Source organism: Sitophilus oryzae, unplaced genomic scaffold (assembly GCF_002938485.1).
Source record: "Sitophilus oryzae breed Bouriz unplaced genomic scaffold, Soryzae_2.0 scaffold_499_pilon_pilon, whole genome shotgun sequence".
NCBI classification, from domain to species: domain Eukaryota; kingdom Metazoa; phylum Arthropoda; class Insecta; order Coleoptera; family Curculionidae; genus Sitophilus; species Sitophilus oryzae.
The window spans coordinates 2,504,920-2,513,178 of NW_022147083.1; positions in this window are offsets into that span (position 1 = coordinate 2,504,920).

Here is an 8,259-nt window from a genome sequence, read left to right on the forward strand (position 1 = left end):
ATTGAATTTTTTAGAGTGCGAACGAACACGAGAGGCGCTTTATTATTTATTTCCATTTCTTAACATGACAGGTGAAGTTCTAAAGGGGGATGTTTTGTGATGTTAATTTAAATTTTATTAAGCTTATTTGTCAAATATCATTTTTGTGTTACTAACATAAAATTCCATATATTTTTGCTAACTAGATTATTGGCGCATAACTTACGCCTACATATACGCCTACATCATGTGACAAGAAACATTTTTTGACGTCAGCGTCGGAATTACATATTTTTTCTTAAATAAGTATGCACAGTGGCGTTTTTTTACAAGGGACAAAAAATGTAGTAAATGCTATGAGAATCATTTTACGAAAAAAAATGAGTGGTCGGTGGAGTACGAAAATATTTATTCTAAAATATATTTAGGGGTCGGGGTAGTTTTCACCCTTCCCGTACTTTTTCTTGATTTTTGTGAACGTCAAGTGTTAACCCCAAAAAACAAATCTCATTCAAATCGGAATATATCTTAAATCTCTTAAAAAATGTGTTTATTTTTTTTTAAATTTGATGCCCTCTAACGGATAATCGAACCACTTTTGTATAGAGAAAAATAATTTACCTAAAAACAATAATAATTGTGTCCAATGAACTTATTTTGATTCCAAAAATAAGCAGTAGTATATCCATGGAATATTGGGACACTCTGTATATCAAAATAAATCATTTTTGAATTTAAAAAGTTGCTGTGGTGGTGCCAAAATTAATGAGAAAAAAATTATTCATTAAAGTGTAAAAAAGCATAAATAAACATATTTTAATTTAGAAATAGGACGCGTTATTAGACACTTTAATTAATTTCGCAGGAATGTAATATACCGGGTGCGTCTCAACCCCTATAACTTTTTATTTTTTCAGATAAAAAAACGAGATTTGGTAACTTAGTACCGTGCGATCGAAAAAAAAACGGCATCCAGTTGGCTTGGAAATGAACATCGATGACATTTCCCATATAATTTTACGTATGAAATGACAGCCATTCATAGCCATCGCTGACGCCGTTTTTTTTTCGATCATACGGTATTATACGCTGTTATGCGACATAAATTAGGATTGCTTGACGTATTCAATTGTTTTTGATCTCTTTTCCTATTTCACCGGAAACGACTATAACTTTTGATTTTTAAATGACACCCTCGGTATATTTTTTCTAATTTATTCAATAGAAAATTGGCATCTAAATAGAATGTTTTTCGTGTCTTGTCCTGGCCGGTTAAAAGATGCTTATCGTATTTTTAATCATATCTCAATTTTTTCAAATGGAACAAGGATGGCTCGTTAGCATATTTGGTAAAAACATCTGTTTACAAATAATTTTGGTACCACGCACTTGGCATTTCGAGACAAATTGTTGTTATGAACGGCATATTGCTATGCATACAAGCATATATTGCTACGGCATATAAGTTGACATATGATATGTCATGCTATTTGGTTATTTGGAACATGTCCATGTCATTTTCTATTGAATAAAGAAAAAAACACCGAGGGTGCCATTTATAAATCAAAAGTTGTAGTATTTTCCGGTGAAACAAGGATCAACCAAAAACAAAAATTAAACACGTCGAATTTTGGTCGAATCAATTCTAATATACCGATCGGGACAGGTCAACTCTGCGGGTTGGATTTTAACGTGTAAGACAGTGATGTAGACACCTTAATGGCAAATCAAATGTATTAAAAAGAGAAAAAAGTTGGGTGGGTATCGGTGGGTACATTTCTTCTGAGCGGTATTGCCGGATTTTGCATCAAAATTTCAAACCGCATAAGTAGACGTTTCAAAAAAATGTTGCATCAAGGTTGGATTGCATTTTCGACAATTAGTTACACATTTTACTACAACTGTAATATATTACATTTAGCTTAGATATATTATCTTCATTTTAGTAGTATTCATGAAAGTTCTTAACATAGTTTATTTTATTCTAATTTATTTAAGGCTAAGATAATAGATTTATACCGGATCGACAAGAGAAAGTCTTGGGCAGGGCCGCGTTAAGGTGATTTGGTACCCTAGGCACCATTTATTTTGCCGCCCCCTTCAACTAATAAAATTCAAGTAAATTTTGTTATTCGGCCTGCCGCCCTAGGCAGCTGCCTATCTTGCCTAATGGATAAAGCGGCACTGGTCTTGGGTCAGCATTTACTGAGGGAGGGGTAAACCGCTGGTGTATTGTGGTGTACAAAATGTTGGCATTACTTGGTATTAGTGGTATTAGTTGGCATTTTTTCCATTATACGTGGTATTAGTGTACAGAAATTTGTCAACGGCTTACCCCTCGGCATTTACCTACATGTGTAGAAGTGAATCGCTATGGCGATGTTGTAAATCGGAGAGAAAAAAATCCAAAGTTTATTATATCCACTTAATCCGACGTTTTACTTCATACGCTTGGGAAAATTCTTACTCTTCTCTGTCGTATATCGTATATCGTATTGCACTGAACACATTGACTGTACTCTTGGTACACACGACAATTACTGTCCTACATTCACGCAGTTGTGCAGTTCTGAATTGTTCAAGAACGCGATAATCTCACTCCATCCAATTGAGTCATAAAGTTCAGAACTGTTCCGCGCCATATGGAGGCACGAGGCTATCGCGCACAGCTCCTTTCAGTACCATTCTCGAGTAACCCAGAGCGTAAAGCTCTGGAACTTGAAATTCGCGAATGGAGGACAGCAAATCGGCACCCAAAGCCGTGTGTACGTATAATTAAATAAACTAACCGTAAAACATGCTATTACTTAATCACGTACATCCGTAGTTACTTAATAAAAATAGGTAATCAATTAATTACATAATGTATTAAATAGCGCAAATTCTATTGTCGACCGATCCGACTTAATAGGTAATAAACTGCGCATTCTTCTCTCGTATTATATAGTCTTTTCTTTCTCAGTATATCGTATTGTACTGAACATGTTGACTGTACTCTTCATATACACGACAACTGGCACCCAAAGCCACGTATTATTAAATATAAACTAACCTTTTGGTTAGTTTATTTATTGGTTATTTTTTGCTTCTTTATTACGTTAGTGACGTACATCCGCAGTTACCTAATATGGCAGATAATCAGTTAATTACATAACGTAGTAAATAGCGCAAATTCTATTGTTGACATGTCGACCATTGTAATCAGTATAAGATTATGTATTAAATAATTATAGAGATATGATACATTGATGACAGACAAATGATTGATTATATTGTTAAGTGCTATAAACTAGTACAAAATTAAAAAAGTAATTCTTAAATAAAGTTAAAGTAAGTTCTGGAAAATATATCCACATTACTATTATTAATGAGAACTCTTATCGATTTATAATTTGGGATAAACAGTGACATGAGTCATCTTTTTGTTGCTGTTGTCAATTTTCTGCAGACGGCTTATAAAACACGGGCACCTAATACCAACATATACTGATATACCAATGGCAATGCGTTTCAGGGCAATTGCACATGTTACTTATGAGAAAAATTAAAAAACATCACTTTACTGAAGCAAACTGAAAAGCTTCGTATATAAACAGTCCGGTTGCTGGAACGGAAACGCGACGGGACGGAACCAATACGTGTATGATACTGTGCACCGACCTTTTACACTTGACTCTGCCTTACTTCTTTGATAATTTTGTCAATTACTTTGAACCACTTGTGCATGTGCAATATTTTTGTTTTGCTAAAGTAAATAAATAAATGCCGTTTATTGTCAAAAAATGGTTCAATTTGTAGACAAAGGTAAATTAACAAACAAAGTAAAAAAAAGGTACACAAACAAACAAACAAAAGATAATACAAAACATTATACAAATAATATTGTCAGTCTTATTGTTAAAATAAACATTTATAAATGTTTACAATGTCAAAGAACAAAAAAATAAAAATAATATTCAAAAATATTTAGCTAGTTTATAGTAAAATATCAATGACCTCTAAGTAAATTATCGATAGTTTCGATGTCATTAGTAAATATAGCAATAGCAAACATTAGACCAGTGTTTACAAGATCAAATTCTATTTTCAAAATATAATTCATTTACGGCGTAGAAAGCCTTGTCTAGTAAATAAGAGTTCAATGCTTTGCGAAATGAAAAAAATGATGTTATGGATTTGATTTCAAATGGCAGGTGATTGTACATTTTTTTTGAGTTGTATAATATTGAACTTTTAACTAACTCTGAGCTTGGGGTAGGTAGATAAAGATCTTGCTCCGCGTTCCTGAGTGGACAAGTGTGAGATGGCCTTTCTTGAGAAGCTGATACATGTTTACGTATTAGGCAAACGGATTCAAATATAAATAAGGAAGAGTCAATATTTTTAATTCTTTAAAAAAGTCCCGGCAATGAGTTCTGCTGTTTAATCCCAGTGAATATCGAACAGCTCTCTTCTGGAGCTTGAAAATGCGGTCAAATTGACTCGCACAACGCGTACCCCAGAATGGAAGGGCATACCTGAGGTGCGACTCAAAAAGTGCATAATAAACAGTTCTAGCTACTGACAAGTTAAGCTCCTTAGAAACAGACCTTAATGCAAAACAGGCAGAGCTCAATTTTTTCGACAAAGCTTCGATATGTATGTCCCATTTCAGAGAATTGTCCACAACAAGCCCTAAGAATTTTACAGATTTTACGACGTCAATGGTGGTGTTGTTAAGAACAAGGCTGCAACGAGCTTTTATACTACAAAGCTTTAGTTTTAGAAATGTTGAGACTCAGGAGGTTCGAATCGCACCAAGATTTAATGGTGATTAAGTCATTTGATATAATCCTATGAAGTGCCGTGATGTCCTTGTTGCTCCAAGTGAAGCTAGTGTCGTCCGCAAAAAGACATATTTTGCCACTGATGTTTAAGTTAGCAATGTCAATGTTAATAAAAAGAAGAAACAAAATAGGGCCTAGTACTGAGCCTTGTGGTACTCCACATTCTATTGGCTTGCTAGAAGACAACGTGGTATCCACCCTCACAAGTTGAGTTCAGTTGCTCAGATACGACTTAAACCATTCGAGAGATGATCCCCTGAACCCATAGTGCTGCAGTTTATTAATTAGGATCTTATGATTTACACAATCGAACGCCTTAGAAAAATCACAGAAAATAGTTGATGTAGAATGATGGTTGTTTAGGCTGGAGTAAACTTTATTAAGGAGGGAAAACATAGCGTCATTTGTGGACTTGTTGCTTAGAAATCCAAATTGATATTCAGTAACTATTTTGTACTTAAACAGAAAAGATACCTTGCCTTCTTTTAACCAACCTTTCTATGATCTTAGATAGCGTTGGAAGGTGTGCAATTGGGCGATAGTTAGAAGCTTCATCTTTGAATGATTATTGCCGTCTTAAGACATTTTGGAAAAATACCATTTTGGAACGACATGCGACATGTTTATTAAAGTTGTTAGGTGATTCAGAGTGCTTTCTGGCAGATTCGAAAACATTTTTAAAGTTAGCCCGTCGGTCCCAGAAGAGGATTTATTTTTGATGGTATTAATTGTACTGCGAAGCTCTTCTAAAACTACGGGCGAAAAAAAGAAACTGTGTAAGTTTACATTATCATTAGAGAGATAAGAAAGTGGATCATGAGGAGGACATATGGTATTAGTTAAATTTTTCGCTACATTTACAAAGTAATCGTTAAAGTTCTCAGGTGAGATATTGCTAGACGAAGAAGCTTTGTTTCTCAATTCATTCACAATAGACCATGTTTCTTCAGCAACATTACCAGAATTGACTATTCTCCTATTATAATAAAGGTCCTTAACGGCTCTTATAGACTTATGATAAATTTTTCTGTATAGTTTTACGTAATTGTGGAAGAAGATACTGTCTGAGAATTTTTTTAAGTGAGATAATGAACGCATGTTTTTAGAATTATTTTTTATAGGCCTAAGAGGAAAGGATTTGACTGGTTAATGTTTTTACGAAGATAGAAAATTCGGTGTCGACATCATAAGAGCTAGTATCCCAGTTGGTTGTTTTACATAAGTGGCTGAACTTTTGAGCATTCTTTTCTGAAAGAATACGGCATAATTTACGACGGGCATTTTTGATTTTGGACTTTATCGAAAATTCAGTTAAAAAAACTGCTTCATGATCAGAGAGACCTGAGCTAAAGAGGTTGCAGGTGATGGAGTTAGGATCAAAAGATGACACAACATAGTCTATAGTACTAGAACTGGTATTGGATATTCTGGTAGGTGAGCCTACATGTATGACTATTCCAAAAGAATCAAAAATGGACTGAAGAAACTCCTGAGCAGCACATACACTAAGAAAATCAATATTAAGATCACCACACAAAATTAATTTAATTTTTAACAAACACAGGCTCATTTAAATTTAACCAGTGCTCAGTTATGGCAATGATATCTGGAAATTCAAGTTCTTCTAGTAAAAGATTCTTCTAGTAATTCATCTGTTTTATGTCTTAAGGACTGAATATTAATAAGGAATAGACCAAGCTTGCTATCGCTTAATTTTTCAGAGGGTGCTTGATCCTCTGTTCGCGTCAATTCAACTAAAAAACTTTACTCTTATTTGGGGAGCCATTGGAATAATATTTGCCATGACTTTCCCTAATCTTTTGAAGTCGTAGAAGGCTCTCCGCAGAAAAGAAAGACCTGAAAGATGAAAGATCTGCATCAACTTCAGTTGAACCAATACCATAGGCGTTGTGGAAGCGGTAGTACAACTTACGCAAGGAGTCCAGGTCACTAGGTAGGCCTTCTGATGCAAGCATCAATTTGCTGGTACGCTGGTACTAGAGTGTTTTTTGCAGTATTATGCTGGTACTAGAGTGTCCTTCAAAACATACACTGGATGGTTGGTCGTGTCGTGAAGATAGGCAAGGAATAGCCTAAAAGATTTCAAAATGGCGGGGTCCCTCAACCTGGCCAACACGTAACGTCCATTTACCGCATCTGAGTCCTGAGACAGCCGTACTATAGGTGGAGTCATCGGGTCCATAACTACCAAACCATCTCTCTTCGTACTTCCCTGCACAATAATTTCCGGATTTTCCATCGCCAGGGATTTGCAAGCAGCTATAGCCTCCCTGTCAGAACCAATCTTAATAGTTCTTACCTCCCTTGGCATAGTTGCCAGTGGTGGGTCAAGTAGGTGAGGTAGCATGCGGTTTCCAATGATGTTTATTTTGAGATTTTGAGCAGGTTCAGCCGAAGAAGTTAACGAAGCTTGGTTTAAAGATGTTGAGGTTGAATCTATTATGGTTCCCGGCGGCCACATATTTATGTCCTTAAGCTGCACTAAGTGACACCTCTTTTGCACTCCAATTTTGAAATCGGAATGGGAACTGTCCTTATTTTTCAGCATTGGAAAGCATCTAATGAAATCGGTGGTTCCTAGTTTTTCTTTAACATAGTGCCCAAGTTGATTCGCTGTGTAAGGAGGTGGAATTCTGGACACCACCACATAATTCCAGTCTTCTCTTATGGCGGCCTTAGGAGGTTGCGATGACACTATTTCGGGTGAAACTATTTTTTTTTGGCGAATCTATAAAAGCTGTACTATTTTGGTGATCTATAGGGCCCGTCTGCGTTGAAATGGATTAAATGTCGTAAAGGAAGTAAAGTCGTAAAGGATGAAATGTTTCCGAAGCATACCAGAACACACAAAATTTGATATTCATTTTACTTATTCTTGCTTTATTTAGTATTCTGGTTACTATTAACAACGTTCTAACTAAATAAACCGACGAATGACGGAATAACAAAATAACAATCAATCTTGGAAATAAACCAACTAAAGAAATAAACCCTCAAAAATAAAATCACGAAATTAAGGGGCAACAAACGGCAATATTATCGGGTGCTCGAGTTGACTAGTGGGGCGTAGACGCTAGTTAATATTGCAGTAAGTTATAACTAATATATGCTTATGTTTTTACAGTGCCTCTTGAAATTGTTTTTGGACTAGATTGCAGTGAAGACAGTCGAGAGAATCAGTCGAAACAACTACTCAATAGTGTTGATTCAAGACCATCCTTAAATTAACCATCTGTATGTAAACAAAACAATATCGAACAACAGGAACATAGGAAATGAAGTTGTATTTTGTAAATACTTTGTGTTTTATTTACTTCGCATCCCACCTTCGCCTATTGAATGTATCAAAACTTATCAATTCAGCATATGCAGAGTGTCAATTTGACTTCTGCATATGCTGAATTAATAAGTTTGGATACATTCAATAATAATT